This window comes from Protopterus annectens, chromosome 11.part0 (genome assembly GCF_019279795.1).
Source record: "Protopterus annectens isolate FY-2018-M chromosome 11.part0, PAN1.0, whole genome shotgun sequence".
Lineage (NCBI taxonomy): Eukaryota > Metazoa > Chordata > Ceratodontiformes > Protopteridae > Protopterus > Protopterus annectens.
Genome location: NC_056745.1, coordinates 1,091,803,658 through 1,091,824,822, shown reverse-complemented (window position 1 = coordinate 1,091,824,822; position 21,165 = coordinate 1,091,803,658).

The window sequence follows — 21,165 nt, the reverse complement described above, 5'->3', positions numbered from 1 at the left end:
ACCCATTTTTGTATTTACAGCCAGGGATAGTATGTGAACACAGCTGTGTGTCAGACCTTGCACATTCCATGCTGCCCATGCTCTCACCCCCCCCTCTATTATTCTGTCCTCTTCAATACATTATGCATACATTCTCTGATACTTTCCCTATAGTTATCACCTCATCACATATGTGTTTTGGTGCTGGTCCACAGTTCATGCAGTGGAACATGGTGGACATGTTACTGTGGTTTGTCTGCATGGCCTTGCATATGGCTTAAGTGGAGTGTGTTATGTTGTTATTTGGTGTCCATGACATAACATACATTGGCAGTACAGGTGAGACACAGGCCTTTCGCAGAGGCCTGTAGACCATTGAATGGTGATGCAGGCCAGCTGTAGCAGGCCATTGCATTCAGTCAGTCCTGCAGTCCCAGACTGCCATAAAGTATATTCCCCTGGGGTGACAGGGTAGGTGTGCTAGGTGCTCATGCCAATACTTTTTATAAGTATTGATCAAGTGGTGTGGATGCTGGCAGGGTGCTACTTACAGCTAGGTACACACCTGCATAGGACACCTGCACTGCATGCTGCATTCTTTTGTTATTGCCATACAAGGTGGGGGTCATATTACACCCATTCCCAACAGCAGGGATACGACCAGAGAGGTACCTGTGGGTGGTGTTTGGGTGAGCTGGGTGCATATGTGCTATGGACACTACTTGCATCTGACTCACAGATATGCATAGGACATTCCAGTTATACTGGTTTGTGCAGTGGCATCAGTCATTTCCCAGTACATCAGTCCTATCACCTTTGCCATCTGCAAGTATTCGGCCAGGCAACATCGGTATTTCCTACTGCAAGCCCAGATAATGTGATGCATACTTATATGTACAATTCCAAGGGTGTGTCCATTTCATGGTTACACATTATATACTGTATGTCTGGGGTACTTTTCCCTGTGTATTGCTTGTATATCTAGCCCAACAGTCATGCCATGTCCATCTTTCAGATGGTGACACATATTACCACCATACATTTACAACGGCTCACCTCTAGCATGTGTTATACTTTGGGGAATTGTCTTTGGCACTGCATTTGTGAGTACTTGGCCCTGTCATTGGCAGTAGTGGGCAATGGCCACCAGGTCAAACCTCAACATGCATACATACTGACCACTCTCACACAATATGAAACACACACCAACCTGACACACGCATACCTGCATATTGTACAAATGCTACAATCTATCCTGCTACCTTGGCCACCTCAGGTCATCTGTGCTCCACTGGTATTATACCTACACATACATGTTACTACATGTCTACATCAGATTGGAGGGCGGGGCACACCTGACTGTTACTACATTTCTACATAGGATTTTGGGGGTGGCACACCTGACTGTTACAACGTGTGTACATCAGATTGGGGGGGTACACCAGGCCGTTACTACATTTCTACATAGGATTGGGGGGCACAGCTGACTATTTCTACACAAGACTGGGGGGGGGGTGGCACACCTGACTGTTACTACATTTCTACACAGGATTAGGAGGGCACACCTGACTGTTACTACATTTCTACACAGGAATGGGGGGCACACCTGACTGTTACAATGTGTGTACATCGGATTGGGGGGCACACCAGACCATTACTACATGTCTAAATAGGATTGGGGGCACACCTGACTGTTACTATATTTCTAAGTAGGGTTAGGGGGTACACCTGACTGTTTCTACATTTCTACACAGGATTGGGGGAGGAGGCACACCTGTCTGTTACTACAGTTCTACACAGGATTGGGGGAGGGGGCACACCTGACTGTTTCTACATTTCTACACAGGACTGGGGGCCACACCTGGCTGTTACTACATTTCTCCACAGGATTGGAGGAGGGGGACACCTGACTGTTTCTATATTTCTACACAGGATTGAGGGGGCACACCTGACTGCATCAACATTTCTACATTGGATTGGGGGGGCACACCTGACACTTGTACACATTTGCTATGACTGTACTGATATGTCAGGTACTCCATTTCCTTCTGTATTCTAACCTATCATGCTGACTAGAGGCAATCAGTGTACTACAGGTCTTAGGTTTGACTGACCAACATATTAGTTTCTGACTTCCTACCCTTCAGAACTAACATCCCACTGCCTTACCTGATGTAGTCTGTCTGTGTAGGCCTGGGGGGGGGGTTACCCATAGGCATCATTCAGAGACCTTAGCACAGCCTTTGTTTGTGTTTGTCTATACCTGTCCTGCTGGCTGAGACTGTTGTTGGGTATGTGAACCTCCCTGATTGGCATGTGTGTGTCGTGTGGACACACATGTGGCCCAGCAGATTTCCTGCACTGGGTTTTTACACCATGTGTACTACTGGCTACTATAGTGACACCAATATTTGTTACAGATCTCACGCTGTCACTATAGGTGTCTACTATCTGCTGGCATCCCATTCGGCCATCTGATTGCCTTGCATGCTCACATCCCTTCCATAGATACAAGTAACAACACATACTACTCCATTCGGCAATTGGTAAGGATAGTGACTTACCTTGTGGATGTGCCAGTATTGAGGATGGTGCTGGAGGGCTGACTATGTCAGATGCACATAGTACACTCCCTATACATGGTTGAGCACAGATACTGTCATGTTTGGCATCCCTTTTACTGTATGTGCGAGTCAGAGAGTGGTGTCATTCCCTGGGTCCCTCCTGCCTTAGTGTATGTGCTATGCGTTGCTTATTTGACAAGGCCAGGGCATGCTGGGCATGCCTCCTTCTGCCTAATGGGGCAGGCTCAGGTTGTTCTGCCTCTGAGTCACTCTGTGCCTGTGCAGGCCTTGGCAATGGTGGGGGGCTGTGTGGCTCTGCCTTGTGCTGTTACTGTTGCAGTTGTTTCCGCAGGATCATATTGTGTAACATGGCACATATGATAACAATTTGAGTACATGTAGCTGGTGAATACTGCAAGGCTCCACCAGATGTGCCCAGGCACTGGAACCATGACTTGGGCATCCCAAACACAAGCTTTATTGCAACTCTGGTCTGTGCGTGTGCCTCATTATGGAGTTCTTGCTCGGGTGTGTGTGCATTTCTGATGGGTGTCATCAGCTACGGCTCCAGTGCGTAACCAGCATCCCCCACTAGGTGACCGTAAGGGATGTCCCCACTTGCAAATCTCTGGTACAGCTGCGTCACATGCCAGATGTGGGAATTGTGATAGCTTCCAGGATAGCCAGCACACACATTCATTATAATGCCCTGGGCATCACAAACGACCTGGCAGTTGATGGAGGGGGAAGCCCATGCAGTTGATGTAGGCCCACCCTGCTCACCAGGTGGTGCTTTGATGTGTATGTGTGTGCAGTCTATAGCACCCACTACCTCAGGGTACTCTATTTGGTGGAAGAGATGCATATTGCTGGCCAATGCCTCACAGGTGTTGGGGAGATATACTTGCTCACTGGCATGTGCTGACATGACATCCAGGAACAGGTGGAGTACCCTGGATGCTGATGCCTTTGAGATCCCCATGATATCCCCCAGTTGGCCTTTGGAAGGTACCTGTAGCTAATATTCTTAGGCCTACATATACCTTGGTATCCACTAGGATGGGTTCCATTCTGTTAGTTTTGTGTGTGAGGCATGGCCTGCACAGCTCAACAATATGCCATAGGAGGTCCCTGTCCACCCTACAGTGCCTCACTGTCTCCAGCTTATGTAGCCCCTGGTAGGTTACCCTGGGTCTGTACACTCTTCTCTGTCTCCTCACTGTTTGTTGGTCGACAGCATTCTCATCATCACCACCCTCAGCCTCTTTCACATGCTGATGTATGATAGCTATTGCAGCCCCTATCATGTTGTTGTGTATGTTTGTTAAAATTCCCCTGCTTGTATACACCGGTGGTGTAGAGTATGTGAGGAAAAACAGAGGGAAAGGTGTGTGCATAGTTTATAGTAGTGTTCTGGGCGGGGCTGGTCTGCTGCCTGTGTAATTGGCTGATTCTGATACATTTCACTTGTCAGCTATAATAGTTCTCCTTGACTACCTTCCTACTGCTGCTTTCCCTTCCCATTACCTTCCTGTTTAAGCCCAAGGGCTAAAATGTGCACAGAGCTGCTATTTCCTGGTCCAGCCACTTAGGCAATGTAAAGAGGGCTAAATAGCCTCAGACACACCCCCTTGCTTAGCTCTGCTAAGCTAAGGGCAAACCCAAGCCACAGGGATACAATCTGCTTACAGTATGCTTCACACACCCCCCTATGATGTCAGCTAACAGCTAGGCTTGCACAAAGCTATTCCTGCTCTTACACTGTTGGGTGCTGACTGGCATGCAGGGGAAATCTGGGATTCAGTATCATTCCCCTCATTTGCATAGGATTGCCTGCTGATGCATAGTTACAGGTCCCACACCGAGCCTCCCCCCTTAGCAATCACTATTTACTGGCCATGTTGTCTTCTGCCTGCTATTGAGTATAATGGCAAAATAGATGCTTATTTTATTTTTCGCCTGATCCCATTTGTGCTGCCCTACGGTTAAAGAGCCAAGATCAGCTAAAAAAACAAAGTTGATTTTTTTATTTTTGCAACTGTTTTCCATGCCAATAGCCATATATTTGGCCATTGGCATGCCTCCTACATAATATCCGCCCTTTATTTGGAACTGTCATGGTTCTGTTTTGTAGTTTTCAGAAATGTATTCAGTTACTGACAGAGTACATTTCTGCAGATTACACTAGTCCTGCATGGCTGGCTTCCAGCTTCCTGGATCACAGATTCACCTCATTTGCATGGATTTCACCTGCAAATGGGGTAATTTGCATACAGGAGCTGCATCAGTGCAGGACTAGTGCAGGAGCGCTTATGCACATTCCTACAGCCTATTCCTGGATTGCACGGCAGACATATTGCCTGCTGGAGCTCCTGCAATAGTCCTGCACACTGTGCAGAGCTTGCTGAATCCGGGGGAACATTTATTATTTGTGGTTTATTTTTTTGTTTGTATGTCTGTTTGCAAATATTATTTCTTTAAAACAGTGGTGTCGTGTTAATAATTTGTATGTGTAAAACTGATTTTATAAGTATTTGTTAAGTAGTGTTGTCAGGTGACTTTAATCATGTAAAATTGTCCCTATTTAAATTAATTGATTGGGCATAACCAGTCAGGAGGAGAAGGAAACCACACTCACTACAATTCCAGTCTCACATAGACCTACCATGACAGCAAACCAAACACATAATCACACAAAAACATACTCGGAGGCTCTAAATAAAGATCTGCCTAAGCAGCAGAGACCTCCAAAGCAGACACCCAAGCAACCACTACCCCAAAACAAAACACATGCAACACATATCTCACAAAGCCAGTGTGCCGAACAGTCACAGCCCTTAAGACTAAACAACACACCTGATACGCTTGTAATAGGTGACTCTATCATCAGGCACACTGACGTCCTGCTCACCAGGCTGAACAAGGAGAGGGTCATGGTGAGCAGCCTGTCAGGTGCTAGGATCCGCCACATAACAAAAGCACTCAGGTCACTCCAAGGCAAGTACAAATATGACTCAGTCATTGTCCATGCTGGTGTGAATGACCTGAGACGTACCTCCCTGGACTACATGAAAAGAGACATAAAGGAGCTCTCTGAGCATGTAGCCCAGGCCAGTATGATCCTGACCTTGAGTAGCATCTTACCCTCACCAAGAATGATGCCACAATATGAAGACAAGATGATCAATTTCAACAATAGGCTTAATTACTGGTGTCATTCAAAGGGGATCCAATGCCTGTCAGCTTGGGATGATATGCTCGACAAGCCATGATGCTTCACTAGGGACAGCTTGCACCTGTCACCCCTGGGCTTTCAGATATTGGCAAAGGCTCTTGCTACCCCCATAGTGCCTTTTTTAGGCAAGGCTCAAAAGACAAACCCACCTCCATAGGTATCACAAGGGATAAGAAACTAAGAGTAATGCTACTCAACGCCAGAAGTCTAAACCTCAAGATGCACACACTCGAAACTCTCCTTAGCATGGAGAACATCGATATCTGTGCAGTAACAGAAACCTGGTTCAAGGCTCCCGAGAGTACCCCAGCACTACCAGGTTATACCTCATACTATGCTTTTTGGCCCCAAAACTTGGACCAAATCACAAAAGGAGGGGGAGTAGTGATATTCATCAAAGATACCCACACCTCCAGGTTGGTGCAAAGCACGAAGCATCAGAGACTATCCATGTGCAACTAACAGTGGGTAAAACTGCCTTCCAGTTTATAGCCTGCTACAGACCACCCTCCCAAACCCAGGAACCCCACTTGGACTTTCTGAGAACACTGGAAAATATGAAGGTCTCTCCAAACACCATTATATTGGGTGACTTCAACTACCCAAACATAGACTGGGAGCATTACTCTAGCTCCAACACCCTAGCCCAATGGTTTCTAGAATTTATAAACTCAAATGCTATGGAACAACTAGTTACCACTCCCACAAGAGGGGAAACCATACTGGACCTGATCATCACCAACATGGGGACTCTATGCTCCAGACCAGAAGTGTATCCCTCACTGGTAAGATCAGACCATAAACTAATCTCACTGGATATTCACATCGTGACCCAACCCCCTGCCCAGAAAACCACAGTGAAAAACTTCTCTAAAGCAAATTTCACACTCCTCAAAACTGAGATGGAATCCTTCAAAGCTCTCGGGCCTGTGGAAAATACGGCCCAGACCGCAGAATCCTTTATAAACGCATTCTATGAACACCTTCAGGAATGCATGGATCATGCGATCCCAAATAAAACCAAGACCCAATCCTCCAAAGCAGATGTCCTGTCTGGTGGACCCCAGCCATAAACAAACTATACAATAGAAGGAGGAAGCTACTAAATGATAGAGCAAAATCCCAAAAAGGGAAGGCATCACTGATCAGTATTAGCAAAAACTACGGGCACTCATAAAATTGTCTAAGGCCAGCTTCGAGAGAAAAATTGCACAGGACACTAAGGATAATCACAAGGCTTTCTTTAGTTATGTTAGGAACCTGGGTGGTAATTCCCAGATATGCTCAGAATTAGTCCAAAATGACAAAAAATACACTGAACCCACAGACATTGCCAACATCCTAGCTGACAGGTTCACAAACTTCTCCCCCCTCCCCACCAAAAGGGCAAATATCTATCCCAGCAGAGTGCTGCCCCCCTGACATCTCAGATGCTCAGGTAAGAGCCGCCCTCTCCAAAGCAAAAAACACAGCATCAATGGGACCAGACGGTGTCCCGGGCTGCATCCTACATGAACTCCAAGAAGAGCTAAACCCAAACATAAAACTACTGTTCAACCTCAGACTTACTACAGGATATGTGCCCAAAGAGTGGCGTACAGCAACAGTGGTCCCTCTCCATAAAGCTGGTGCCTCAATGGATCCTGGAAACTATCCCCCCATAAGCCTGACTAGCTTGGTCTGCAAAGCTATGGAAAGGATCATCATGGACCTCATAAATAAAGATATTGGGGACCTACAGACACTGGATCCTACCCAGTTCGGCTTTGTTAAGGGTAGATCCTGCCTCTTAAACCTGGTTGATTTCTTTGAAACAGTCACCAAGGCCATTGACGAGGGGAAGGTGGTCCACACAGCCTACCTGGACCTCGCAAAAGCCTTCGATACAATACCCCACTCGGGTATTATAGATAAGCTCACCAGCTTAAATATAAACCCCTATGTCACTAGATGGATTGCAAACTGGCTCAAGGACAGAACCCACATGGTTAGAATTGCTGGAGCCATGTCAGACTCCAAACCAGTTACAAGTGGTGTCCCACAAGGCTCAGTCCTGGGACCTCTCTTGTTCGGTATATATTTCTCGGAGGTACAGGCCAACACGGAAGGACTGTGGCTGACCAAGTTCGCAGATGACTGCAAACTGGGCGCCATAATCGACTCTCCAGCCAACACAAGCATCCTCCAAAAGGGCCTCATAGACAAATGGTGCCAGAGCCATGGCCTCAAGCTAAATGCCAAAAAGTGTATAGTCATCCCCTTTGGCAAAAACAAAGTGCCCACAAATTACCACATAGGTGGTATTCCATTAAGTACAGAAGAAGTAATTAGGGACCTGGGGACCCAAGTTGATAGCAATCTCTCATTTGAAAACCACGTGGCCAAAGTGGTCAGAAAAACATTTTATATAGCCCACCTAATCATGAAGGGATTCACATCTAGATCAGGGGAGGTCATCGTGCCTCTTTACTCATCCCTCATCAGGCCCATAATTGAGTACAATGCCCCTTTTGGGATGTACCTTACCAGACACCTGCAGCAACTGGAAAGACCCCAAAAGTACCTCACCAAGAGGATCAAAGGGCTCAAACAGATGCCATATGCTGCCCGGTTAAAGAAACTCCAGCTCTACTCAGTGGCATACCGCCTGTTCAGAGGCGATCTGTGCCTGATGTATAAAGCCATGTCCAACCCGGAATTAATGGACATGCTGTACCTCAGAAAATCTAAATCTCATTGAGCTACGCGCTTGAGAGACTTGAACCTCAGCACTGAAATAAATAGGACATGCTGGAGGGACAGATTCATAACCCAGAGGCTCCCTTCACTCTGGAATAAAATCCCAGTCCAGGTTAGGCAGAGTCCCTCATTGACTCTCTTCAAGAGGAATCTTGATGAGTGGATGGGAGATCGTAGGTTTACCCCGGGTATCACTTCTGTGTCACTGTTAGACAGAGGCACAGTATACTAACCTCGAAAAAGGGCATAGCAAAATAAATTTAAAATGGGTGGTGAAAGACAAACACATTCTGGCTAGGCTTATAAATGCCCTAGGGCAGATGGCCTAGTATGAACCAACGAACCTAAGTTTTTTTCTGATGAAGTTCCTAAGCATTTTGTGGAATCTGGTTCATTAAATGTGTTTTTCCAAAACTGACTTTTTTGTGTTTTATTTCTTGATTATACTTTATCAACACCTTATTACGAGTTTGAGTTTCTCAACATTTTTTTAAAGTATTTTTGCTTAATGACCACAAAATGGTGTGAATTTCCTGTGATAAGTAATTGAGCCAAGAAATGACTGCACCTCTTTTATGTAGGAATGCAATTCATGAATAGAATTTACTTTTCTGTCAGGAGTATTGCCTATATATTCAATCAGCTATTTGTCAAATGCTGATTTGGATTATTTTAGCTTTCAGTCCATACTCTTTCAATTATTGTAGCACTTTATCACTTTATCTAAGTTACTGTGATGTTCATTTTCTATCTTCCCAACAGACCTCTCAACTGTACAGATTTTTGCAGAATATCCAGATTTTTGCCTCATATTTTTGTCCATTTTTCATAAAAAACATGTTTTCTGGCAAATTAATGGCAAATCATTAACAACTGAAGTTAGAAAATAATAACAGAGATTTAAGTTTCAGACTTCTAACTCTTCAGAAAATTCATGCTAATGCAAAATGTGTTAATCTATCAATTTTTAAGTTTGTAAGAGCAATATTTAAAAACTGTCTCTATTTTTGGGCCTTTGTCCTAATTTTAATTATGGCTTTGTCCAGATTTCTTGCTCTAAGAGGTTGAAGTATGCTTCCTAGTAATCAGCATATCAAGTACACAACTACACTAAAATTTCTGAGTGAGACAAAAAAAAGAAGCTGTTTCTTATATATAGAAACAATTTTCATTACAAACCACAGGAAAAAAATGAATGCATTCATTCTTAATCCAACGTTAATACACTGGTGTGATTGATGAAAGAAGCTGCTTCCTAAAACAAAGAAACATATTTTATTATGACAGAACAATAAAAATCAAGTGAATGCAATCCTTCTTAATCCAAAAAGAACTTTATCAAACTAATATGATTCATGACAGAACCTGGGATTCATAAAGCTTGCGCCAGGTGCAGGCGTAGCATTGGCATTCTAACACCAAATATGGCCGCCGAGTGATCCAAGTATGAGCTGTTCCCATGTGCACTACCTGTGTACGCTACTCCTACATAACTCCAAGGCCCTGCATGCTAATTACCCCATGTGCAGCAGTGTAGCATGCAAATAAAGGTATGTAGTGATCCAGGAAGTGGTGTAGGCATTGTGTAAGCATGCAGGAATGTAAACCATAGAAAACAGTTTACATTTTTGCAAACATAAAATTGGAGCCATGACAGCCAACCAAACACATGTATTATATTGTTAATATATGCCAATGGCTAAATATATAGCCATGGCATAAAAAAAATGTACAAAATATAAAATTAACATTTAATATATATAATTGCACGATCGCGACGTGGAAGCGCAGGGCAGTGGCGCGCAAAGGGGATAGCAAGGAAAATATGAAAATATAGAATAAAACTTCAATGTAACACATATCATGATTTCCCCATAATAGTCAATGGCAGGCATGCTACACCATACTATGGCGGAAGGGTTGCTAAGGGGCTGTGACAGTGTTATGCACGTAGCTAGGTATTAGTAGGTAATGCCATGCAAATGAGAGGAGTAATAGTGAATCACAGATTCCCCGCTGGTGTAAGGATGCACCTCACAGCGTAGCGTTATAACACCGAGGTGTGCCTTTGAGATAAAGATGACATCAAGAGAGGGGTGTGTCGCCATTGCTGTAAACACATTGGAGCATTGCTAAACCGGTTTGCCCCTAGCTAGGCAAAGCTGCAGGACAGGGGTGTGTTAAACTGAGAATAGCCAGCAGTGAAACTGGAAATCCAAACAAAGCCCCTAACTTGATAATCCATTTGCATTCCTTAAAATTGAGTATATCATGCCATCCTGATTTATCCCTACATTTCCCTGCAATGCAATCAATAACAGTAAAATAAAAAGATGCAGAGTTATGTTTACATACATGTTTATACAAAGCATTATTAGGACGTTTATTCCTAATATCACTAAGATACTCTCCAATCCTGAGACGAAAAAGTCTAGAAGTCTGTCCCACATTTAAGGAATGCAAAGGAATTATCAAGTTAGGTGCTTTGTTCCCACCTGGACTTAATGACCAATTATAAATGCACCAATGAATTGCTGTATGTAACACTATATATACATGAGTGTTTTTTGTTGGCTCATGTTTACTCACTGAAGAAGGCTATTACAGCCGAATCCGGTTTGGGACAGGTAGTTGGGCTTACTACCCTCTACCTAGTTATGTGATTTCTTATTTTTATTTATGTATTAAATTATGGGTTTCCACCTTCACTGCTGGCTATTCTTTGTTTTGGATGTGCTGACTCACTAGCCGAGCAGCTGCCGTACGTGCATCACACAGTTTCCTGGTGTGTTAAACTGACCATAGCTTTGCTTAGCTGAGAGTACACAAGGTAACCAAGTATGCATGTGAACGGAGATGAAAACGCACGTAAACCCGGTAAACGGGTTTGCGTGGTGTGCACTGCAGCTGAAACAGGAAGGATATAGGAAAGAAATAAGGTAATGTTGCAGCATGGAAATTGGAGTACAAATGACTATTTAACACCTAGGAGCCTAAAGTGGGTCATTGACAACAGCTAACAAGGCTGCAAGCAGCTACCTGCAGAACAGGAAAGGGGAGGGGCTGTACTGCAAAGAAAACAGTAAAGTGTCAAAGCAGAACAAAGCCGATTTGCAGTATATCTGCTACAAGACACATTTTGCCATGACTGGGTAGGGAAAGTACAAAACAAGAAAGATGACAGGTTTGCATGTTTTTAATGTGAGGGGATCCAGGTTTAAAAGTGAATTAAAAGGAAACAGATTAATCAAGGCAGGCAAGCATAACTCCACAGTAAAGGCCCTTCACTTGCAATTCTCATTATAAAACCCATAATTAAGACACTCTGCAGCTGGAATAGCTCATACACACCCAATGACATCAACAGCATCCATAGCACAATAGTAAAAAGTGTGAAAGCACCTCACACACATTTGTGTATTCCCATACACTCTGCACCAGTGGTGTATACAGACAGGGAACGTTTAGTGCGTACATGTTAGGGTCTGCCATAGCTTTGATCCACCAGCATGTGTTGGAGACTGAAGGTGGTGTGGAGGATAATGCACATGACTGCCTCAGGCACGAGAGGAGAGTATTCAGACCCAGGGTAACCTACCAGGGGCTACATAATCTGGAGATAGTAGAGCATTACAGGGTGGACAGGGACATTCTACAGCAACTTATGGAGCTGTGCTGGCCACGCTTCAGAGCCAGAACAAACAGAGGGGAACCCATCCCAGTGGATACGAAGGTATGTGTAATCCTGAGAATACTAGCTACGGGTACCTTTCAAAGACCAACTGGGGATATCATGGGGATCTCATAGGCATCAGCATCCAGGGTACTACACCAGTTCCTGGATGCCATGTTACCACATGCCAATGAGCACATATATTTCCCCCGAATGCAGGAGGAGTTGGCCAGCAATATGCGTCTCTTCCACCGTGTGGCAGAATACCTGGAGGTACTGGGTGCAATAGACTGCATGCACATACACATCAAGTCACCACCCAGTGAGCAGGGTAGGCACTACATAAACCACAAGGGATACCCCTCCATCAACTGCCAGGTCATGTGCAATGCCCAGGGCATTATCATGGATGTGTGTGCTGGCAGCCCTGGAAGCTATCATGACTCCCACATTTGGCATGCCTCACAGCTGTATCAGTTATTTACCAGGGGGGCATCCCAAATGGCCACCTGGTGGGGGATGCTGGCTTTGCACTGGAACCATGGATGATGACTCCCATCAGAAATGCACACACACCCATGCAGGAACACCATAATGAGGCACACGCACAAACCAGAATCATGATAGAGCATGTGTTTGGTATGCTGAAATCACGGTTCCATTGCTTGGGCATATCTGGTGGAGCCTCGCAGTACTCTCCAGGCACGTGTGCCCACATCTTCATAGTATGTACCATGCTACACAATATGATCCTGCGGAAACAGCTGCAGCAGGGACAGAATGGTGAAGGCCCTCACAGCCCATCACCATTGCCAAGGGCCCCACAGGCACAGAGGTACTCAGACCATGAACACCCTGACCCAGCCCCAGTAGGCAGATGGAGGCATGTCCAGTATGCCCATGCCTTGGCAAGAGGGAACATATAGCACACACACTGACAGTGTAGGCACCTAGGGACTGACACCTTTCTACACCTGCACACACAGTAAAAATGGATGGCACACACACAAGACTACCTGTAAATTGTCAAGTATAGGCAGTCTACTGTTTGCATCCAACATAGGCAGCCCTCAACTATTGCACACACAACTGCCATTGGCACAAGGTAAGTCAACACCTGAATAGTAAATTAAGCTATCAGCATGTGCTGATACTGTATGTATAGGTTCATAGGTAGGTACTTGGCCAACTGCCAAAGGCCATTCTGAAGCCTAACCAAAATGTGTCAGCTTTTGCCACCCCATTGGTTCATTAACTGTCCCTCTGTGGAGCACAGCCAATGGCAGGATCCTTGGGGTGCATCTACTGTTCTCCATCCACTCTTCAAGGTTTCTCTTGCAGAGTGTTATTGATGGGCTCTGTATAATGTAGTTAGGGATGTTGTTACAAAGTATGGGGAGTGTCTGTGACAGGAAGACGTCCCTCCAGCATCTTCCAGTTATTGTTGTGGCAAGGTTCAGCTCATTACAGTGTGTGGCTCACTGTGACATGTTTCACAGTCTTTAGACTACACCTTATACCATATGCATTCCACTGTAATGACCACAAATGGGACAGTCATTTGCGTACATATGTACAGTACATTGTAATCTACTGTAATTTGTGAACCAACACATACAAGTCTACAAATGTATTACTGTTACAAATTAATACGAAATATATATATATATATATATATATATATACACACACACACACATCAGGGATGTCTTCACATAGATATAAATATAAAGATATATATATATATATATATATATATATATATATATATATATATATATATATATATATAAATTATACAGTTACATCAATAGCCATATATATAAACATCTATGAACACACTTCATGACACAGAAGTAATCCAAAGGAATTGAAGTGTACACAAAACACATGCAGCTCTGGTATTATAACTATTAATATTAACCTAATTCACCATAGAAGGGATGGTTGTTGTGCATGTGAAGATTGGGGTGGGGGAGGAATGATGGGTAATGAAATCATGCATCAAGGAGAGCCTGGGTCAGATGTTCAATAAGTGAACTTGGGGGTATACATGGAGTATGGGGACAATATAAAAAGGACACAAAACAAGAACCTTTCTCATTCATAATACACCCTGTCATGTCACATTGCAACACCTAATTTCACAAACATATGAACATTAACATGTATCAGACATATGTACACCAACTGACTGTCACATTTGTTTTCAGTAGTGAGGAATGCCTATAGTAAAATGTATATTCTAAACACCATAACATTTGTACATATCTCAGATGCCTTATAGGTTCATAGGTTGGTTTAGGCTATCAGCCCTAGAGCCTATACAAGCCTAGCCATAACAGTTCCCTGGCTATTTCTTCCCACACTATTTACTTCCCTGGACCCCTGTCTAGCAGGGTGACTGACGTGATCCTCTGGGTGAATTTCCTTTCTCCCATCCAATCGTCAAGTTTCCTTTTGAAGAGGGCCAAAGAGACAATCTGTTTGACATGTATGGGCAATCTATTCCAGAGTCTGGAGCATCTCTGGGTCAGGAACCTATCCCTCCAGCATGTTTTATTTATTGTGATGACAAGGTTTAGATCCCAGGAGCGTGTGGCTCTGAGGGATTGGGATTTCTTTAAGTGTAGCATGTCCAACAGCTCTGAGTATGACATGGCCTTGTATGTTAAGCAGAGATCGCCTCTGAGTAGACGATATCCGACAATGTATAGCTGGAGTTTTTTAAGGTGGTCAGCGTAGGGCATCTGCTTTAGGCCTGTGATTTTTTTTAGTGAGGTATTTCTGTGGCCTTTAAAGTTGTTGCAGATGTCTTGAGAGGTACATACCAAATGGGGCGTTGTATTCTATAATGGGTCTAATGAGGGATGAGTACAGTGGGACAATGACCTCCTTTTTTCTGGATGAAAAGCCCTTAGTGATGAGGTGTGCCACATAGAAGGATTTCCTGACTGTTGTGGTGATGTGGTTATCGAAGGTGAGACCACTGTCCACCTGTGCCCCTAAGTCTCTTATCACACTTTCGGTGTTTGGTGTACTGCCACCTATATGGTAATTCATGGGTACATGTTTTTTTCCCAAAAGGGATAACTGTACATTTCTTGGCATTGAGCTTGAGCCCATGGCTCTGGTAGCAAGCATCTGTTTCTGTAAGGCCCTTTTATAGAATATCCACATCATTTGGGGATTCAATAATGGCTCCCAGTTTGCAGTCATCTGCGAACTTTGTTAGCCAAAGTCCCTTAGTGTTGGCCTGTACTTCAGAGAAGTAGATGCCAAACAAGAGCGGCCCCAGGACTAAACCCTGAGGTACTCCACTTGTCACTTATCTGGAACTGGATTTGGAGTCGACTACTTTTACAGTGTGAGTTCTATCAGTAAGCCAGTTAGCAACCCATTGGGTGACATAGGGGTTAATGCCCAGCTTAGTAAGTTTATCTATGATTCAAGAGTGGGGGGGGGTGTCAAAGGCCTTGGCAAGGTCTAGATAGGCTGTGTGGACCACCTTATCCTTGTCCATGGCTTTGGAGACTGATTTGAAGAAGTCAATCAGGTTCAGGAGACAAGATCGGCCCTTTACGAACCCAAACTGGGTGGGGTCCAGTGTTTGAAGGTTGCCAATGTCTTTGTTTATAAGTTCCATGATAATATGCTCCATGGCCTTGCAGATAAGGTTTGTCAGACTGATGGGACGGTAGTTTCCGGGATCCAAGGTGGATCACCCCTTGTGGAGTGGGATAACTGTAGTTCTGCACCACTCAGTGGGCATGAAACCTGAGGTGAGGTTATGATTAAACATGACACTTAGGTGAGGTGCCAATTCATACTGTAGTTCATGTAGTACACAGGCAGGACGTCATCTGGTCCCATGGATGCTGTATTCTTAGCTTTGGAGTGTGCGTTTCTTACCTATGTGGCTGTTATTACTGGAATTTGGCAATCTTCTGGTATTGAGATGGGCCATTTAGGGGGGTGAGAGGGGGTGAAGTTGTCACTGAATTGATCTGCAATATCCTTGGGATCAGTATATTTAATGCCATTCTGTTTTAGCTCAGAGCAGATCTGACCATTGCCATTTAGATTCTAGACTTAGTTATAGAATGCCTAGTGGTTGTCTTTGGAATCTTTGGCAATTTTATTTTCGTAACTAGCTTTGGAGGATTTTATGAGGGATCTCTGTTTCTTACTGAGGCTGGTAAGGGAGTTTTTTGCATACCGGGATTTTTCTTTTTTCTGCAACAGTTTCTTCCTTCTGTTGTAAAGTTTGTTTATGGCAGGGGACCACCAGATTGGCTTCCTCTTTTTGGATGAGAGCATATTGGTTCTATTTGGGATGGCACGATTCATGCATGAGTGGATGTGCTCGTACAGTGCCTTAGTGTAGGATTCAGCAGTTGAACTTTCAGTTCTCATCTGCATGGGTGTCATGAAGTTTGTCACTTCTGACTTGAGTAGCATGAAGTTGGCTTTGGAGAAGTTTTTTATGGAGGTTTCCTTACTGGGGGGTGGGGGTGGGATGTGGATGTTAAGGGTGATTAGCTTAAGGTCAGACCTGACTAACGAGGGGGTGACCATAGGTGTGGAGCATCGATTTTCCAGGTTGGTAATGACCAGGTCTAGGATACTGGAGCCCCTGGTGGGACTATGGATTAGTTGATCCAGGGCATTGGAATTTATGAATTCCACGAACCGTTGGGCAAAGGTGTTGGTAAAGTCAGTGACTTTGGTGTTCATGGTCCTGGTTTCAAGGACTGTTAAGTTATTTTGAGAGCCAGAATAAGGACTGTTGGATGCAGGTGGATTAAAGCACTTTTAAGCAGTTCTAAGCGGGTTTCCACGGGTTTGCACGATGGTAAGCGGCGTTTAAACACTGTAAATGGAGAAGCGCTTCACAGGTTTAACCTTTGCTTAACATCGCGCAGACCACAGGCAAACCTGCTTACAACCATTTAAATGTGCATTATTCACACTTTCCCTACCAGTGCCTACTCTGAGAGATAAAATAATAACATCTTCCAGTATTAGAACCCACAACCATGTACTCCATCCTCAGTGTAACCTACCACTAAGTTACCTGAGATGTACCTATCCAAGTCGTGTATGCAGACAGGTTAAAACACAAAAGGGAGGAATGTGTTGAAATAGGACAACCCGCCATGTAGCCGACGAAAGGTGTATGCTCATATAAATATAAATATATATATATCTATATATATATATATATATATATATATATATATATATATAGAGAGAGAGAGAGAGAGACATAGAGTCATGTTGATATATACAGATCTACATATATATGTAGAGATAGAGATAGGTTAAAAATATCTACACATCTATGGAGGTACAGATAAACATATGCAATAATGTATATTATAAATTATATCTATATACATACATTCATATATATATATATATATATATATATATATATATATATATATATATATACACACACATACATACATGTTTGTAGACAGCATCCAAAGTGTTCATATCTGAGTATAACATGGACCATAGCACTCACACATTCCACCCCCCCCGTCAAACAATATGAACATAACATATGAAGAGTATATGCCAATACACTATTACAAATATGTTCTATGGACACAGTCACCAAGACAACTGCAATGACTGCAAATATCCATGACAGAAATACACAGACAGCTTTCATTCACCAAAAATTTATTACATTCCGATGTATTGCCAAAAGGATTCAAGGACTAACAGTACCTGCATGCTATACAGGAAACATTTAACAGTGCCTTAGTGAATCAGCCTGCAATTACCATAGTATTAGTCCACTAAGGGATAGGTGTTTACATAGGGAAAGAACACCCACACACATATAGAAGTTGTATAAAAGGGGTTCCTACACACCTGCATGTGTTATGTACACCCACCAACATCTACCCCACAACCAAAATAATTACATCAATACATACTGTCATACCATAACCAATTAGTCAACCACTGTACAACATCTGCTGAAACCTTAACATACCTGGACACAGACACACTAACATGGCCCTATGTGAAATAGTTGCTGTTATACAATTGAACAGCTGCTGATGTTACAGGGTTTATATGAATTAGTCCCGTTTCAGAGGGTTGAAAGGTTCATACACCAGGAAGTGTTACCGAGTACTGATTAGCTGCACAGTATGATACACGTTATCACCAAACTAAATATGTCTGGTAAGCACACTGTAAACCCCCTAACATGATATGCATAGCTGTCCAGCCTTGAGCTGGTCAAACATCGTGGCCAGACTGAAAGATATGCAGAAGTATTAGGTACAGACAAACCCTGCACAAGTAGCAATGTTCAGAAATATAACAGCAGTACTCACATTTAGACCAAATCCTCTAGGCATTACACACAATATATTACTGTTAGTCTCCATACAGCTGTTGCAATAGATTTCAAACAACACTTCCAGGCTGTATTCCTCACAAGTAAGGCAAAGGGACAATGCCCGAGTGGAGTACTCAATTATACTCCACTGTTGCCATAGTATTGGCTAAGGCAGTAGCAGCGCAGCTGATGTGTATGTAATTAGCTACTTAGGAACACCAATTGGTTATTGGGATAGCACGTTACTGATCTGTAACCATAAAAGGTTACCTTGGCACACATTCAAACCATCTGCATCTACCTGTAGAACAGTACAAAACACTGAAAGACAAATTGAAAATGAGTATTATACTAGTCAATAACACCTCCAATTACTAAGAAGGTATGTATAACATGTAGTATGCCTGTGTATGTAGTACCTGTTCTGTAAGAATTACAGTGTAATCAATGCATATAGCGGAAATAGCTATCTTGTAGCAATGTATTGTTGTGCAGTAGTAATGTTTATAGTATTCTATGTGTGTACTGCTGTAGGTCACAAGGCAAACTCCTCATACACCACAAGGAATGATATGGGCTTGGAACTCACCAATTTGCTTCCAGCCATTGTTAGTATCAGGGTTGGTCCAACAAGTATGTGCTATAAAAGGGGATAGTATATGTCGATATATTGTTAACAGTGACATATGTATGGGTGTATAAGTAGGATGAACATGTCAAAGGTGGGCTTACTGTGCAAATATGGTTTGCATTATGGGCTAGTGTGCCAATAACTGTAATGTACAGTATTTTAGGCAAATCTGTATTCCATTCTACATAGCATTTCTGTTATGTTATTCAAACAGTAGTTATGTCTATTCACAATTGCAATACTCAATAACAGGATACATATCAATTGTATTCATCTGACAGTTTAGCAGCATGATAGCAAAGATAATTGGAAGAGTTAGGTAACTATACATGCACATAACACATGTAATATCCACCTCTCTAGTATTGTTTGCAAGCAATAACAACTGTGCATGTGTATATGTTATGCAAATGTGTAGTGACCCTTGTTACAGGGCTGGACCTCTCTACTATCATTTGCAAGCAATAACAGCTGTGCATGTGTACGTGTTATGCAAATGTGTAGTGACCCTTGTTACAGGGCATGTGCACACCTAGATAGAGTGGATATTGAGAGTAGAGACACACTCGTTGAACTACCAGGTTTGTGTAGCCTAACCTCTCATTGCCAGTCTAACAGCCACTTGCACATACTGTATGTAAGGTAGTGCACAGTACTGGTAATGAAACAGGTTGCATATCATCTTTCACTCCAGTGTAACATCTGCAGTAGGAGTGTAAGATGTAGGAGACTGCTTCCCATGTGTAATAGCCACTTCATAGGTGATGGCTTACACTATCTGATTATATCCTGATCATGTTGATAGTGGCATTAGAGTCTATTGATACATGACTCTGTTTGGGGAGTGGGTGCCTGTGCCCAACTGAGCTCATGGTCCTGGTGGATATCTGACTATATACCCAGAGAAGGAAACAGACTGTCATCTGTAATCAATAACAGGATGTGATGTACTCCTCATAGGAGGATTGCTGCAGTGTTGTCACTCCCATAACACAAATATTTACATGTGTGCATCACTGTCTAAAACATCTTCATAAGCAATAAGTAAACTAAATACAGTACTTGGTACTTGTAGTACTGAATGCTCATACATGCATGTCCACTAGTCAGCTACTGGTGTTTACTAAAGTCAGCTTTCTGTATGTGGCCATCCTAGAGGAATGTAATCTCTATGCCATGTACACTGCCAATCCCACCTAACACCATACCCCACACATTGTCTGGGATGCAGCTACAAGGGTAAGCTGGAAGGCAGTCCAGTCTACAGCCATGACTGGAATGGACAGTCATGAGGTGTAGGTTAACACATGCATTTCATCATCACAACCACCATATATCCTTACCAGAACACAGTAAGGACACCCACACACACTACCAGAAATCACACACATTCACAGATGCTTCTAAGTATTTGGCCAAATAAGTGACCTCCCAAGCTGGAAGAGACAGACAATGAAATATACAAACTGTATGACATAGTTTGCATAATTATGCCACACCTCAGAACACGTGGCCGGAAACATGACCAACTGTACTCATTTGTGAATGCAAACTCTAGCACTATGTTACACACCAACCTATATGAGGGCATGCATACTGTCAGCTGCCTGTCTGCCATGATTAGCCACATACCCATACAGTCAGACCACCTTTTGAAATATACACATGGCTCTGGCATATTCCATGTTGTTGTGCAGGACCTGTGATGCAGTAGTCTGGACTACATGGAAACACATGTAGGAACTGTCAGGTCTTGTGGCCTATGCAGGTATGTCCCAAGGCCTGGGTAACATTCTGCCATTGGCCAGAATTATACTGCAGTACAGGGACAAAATGATTATATTCCACAATTGTCTAATGTGGTGGTGCAAGTCAAAGGGTATCCAGTATCTGTCTGCCTGGGATAACATGGTTGACAGACCATGATGCTTTGCCAGACAGGGCCTGCACCTGTCATCCCTGGGCATCTGGATACTG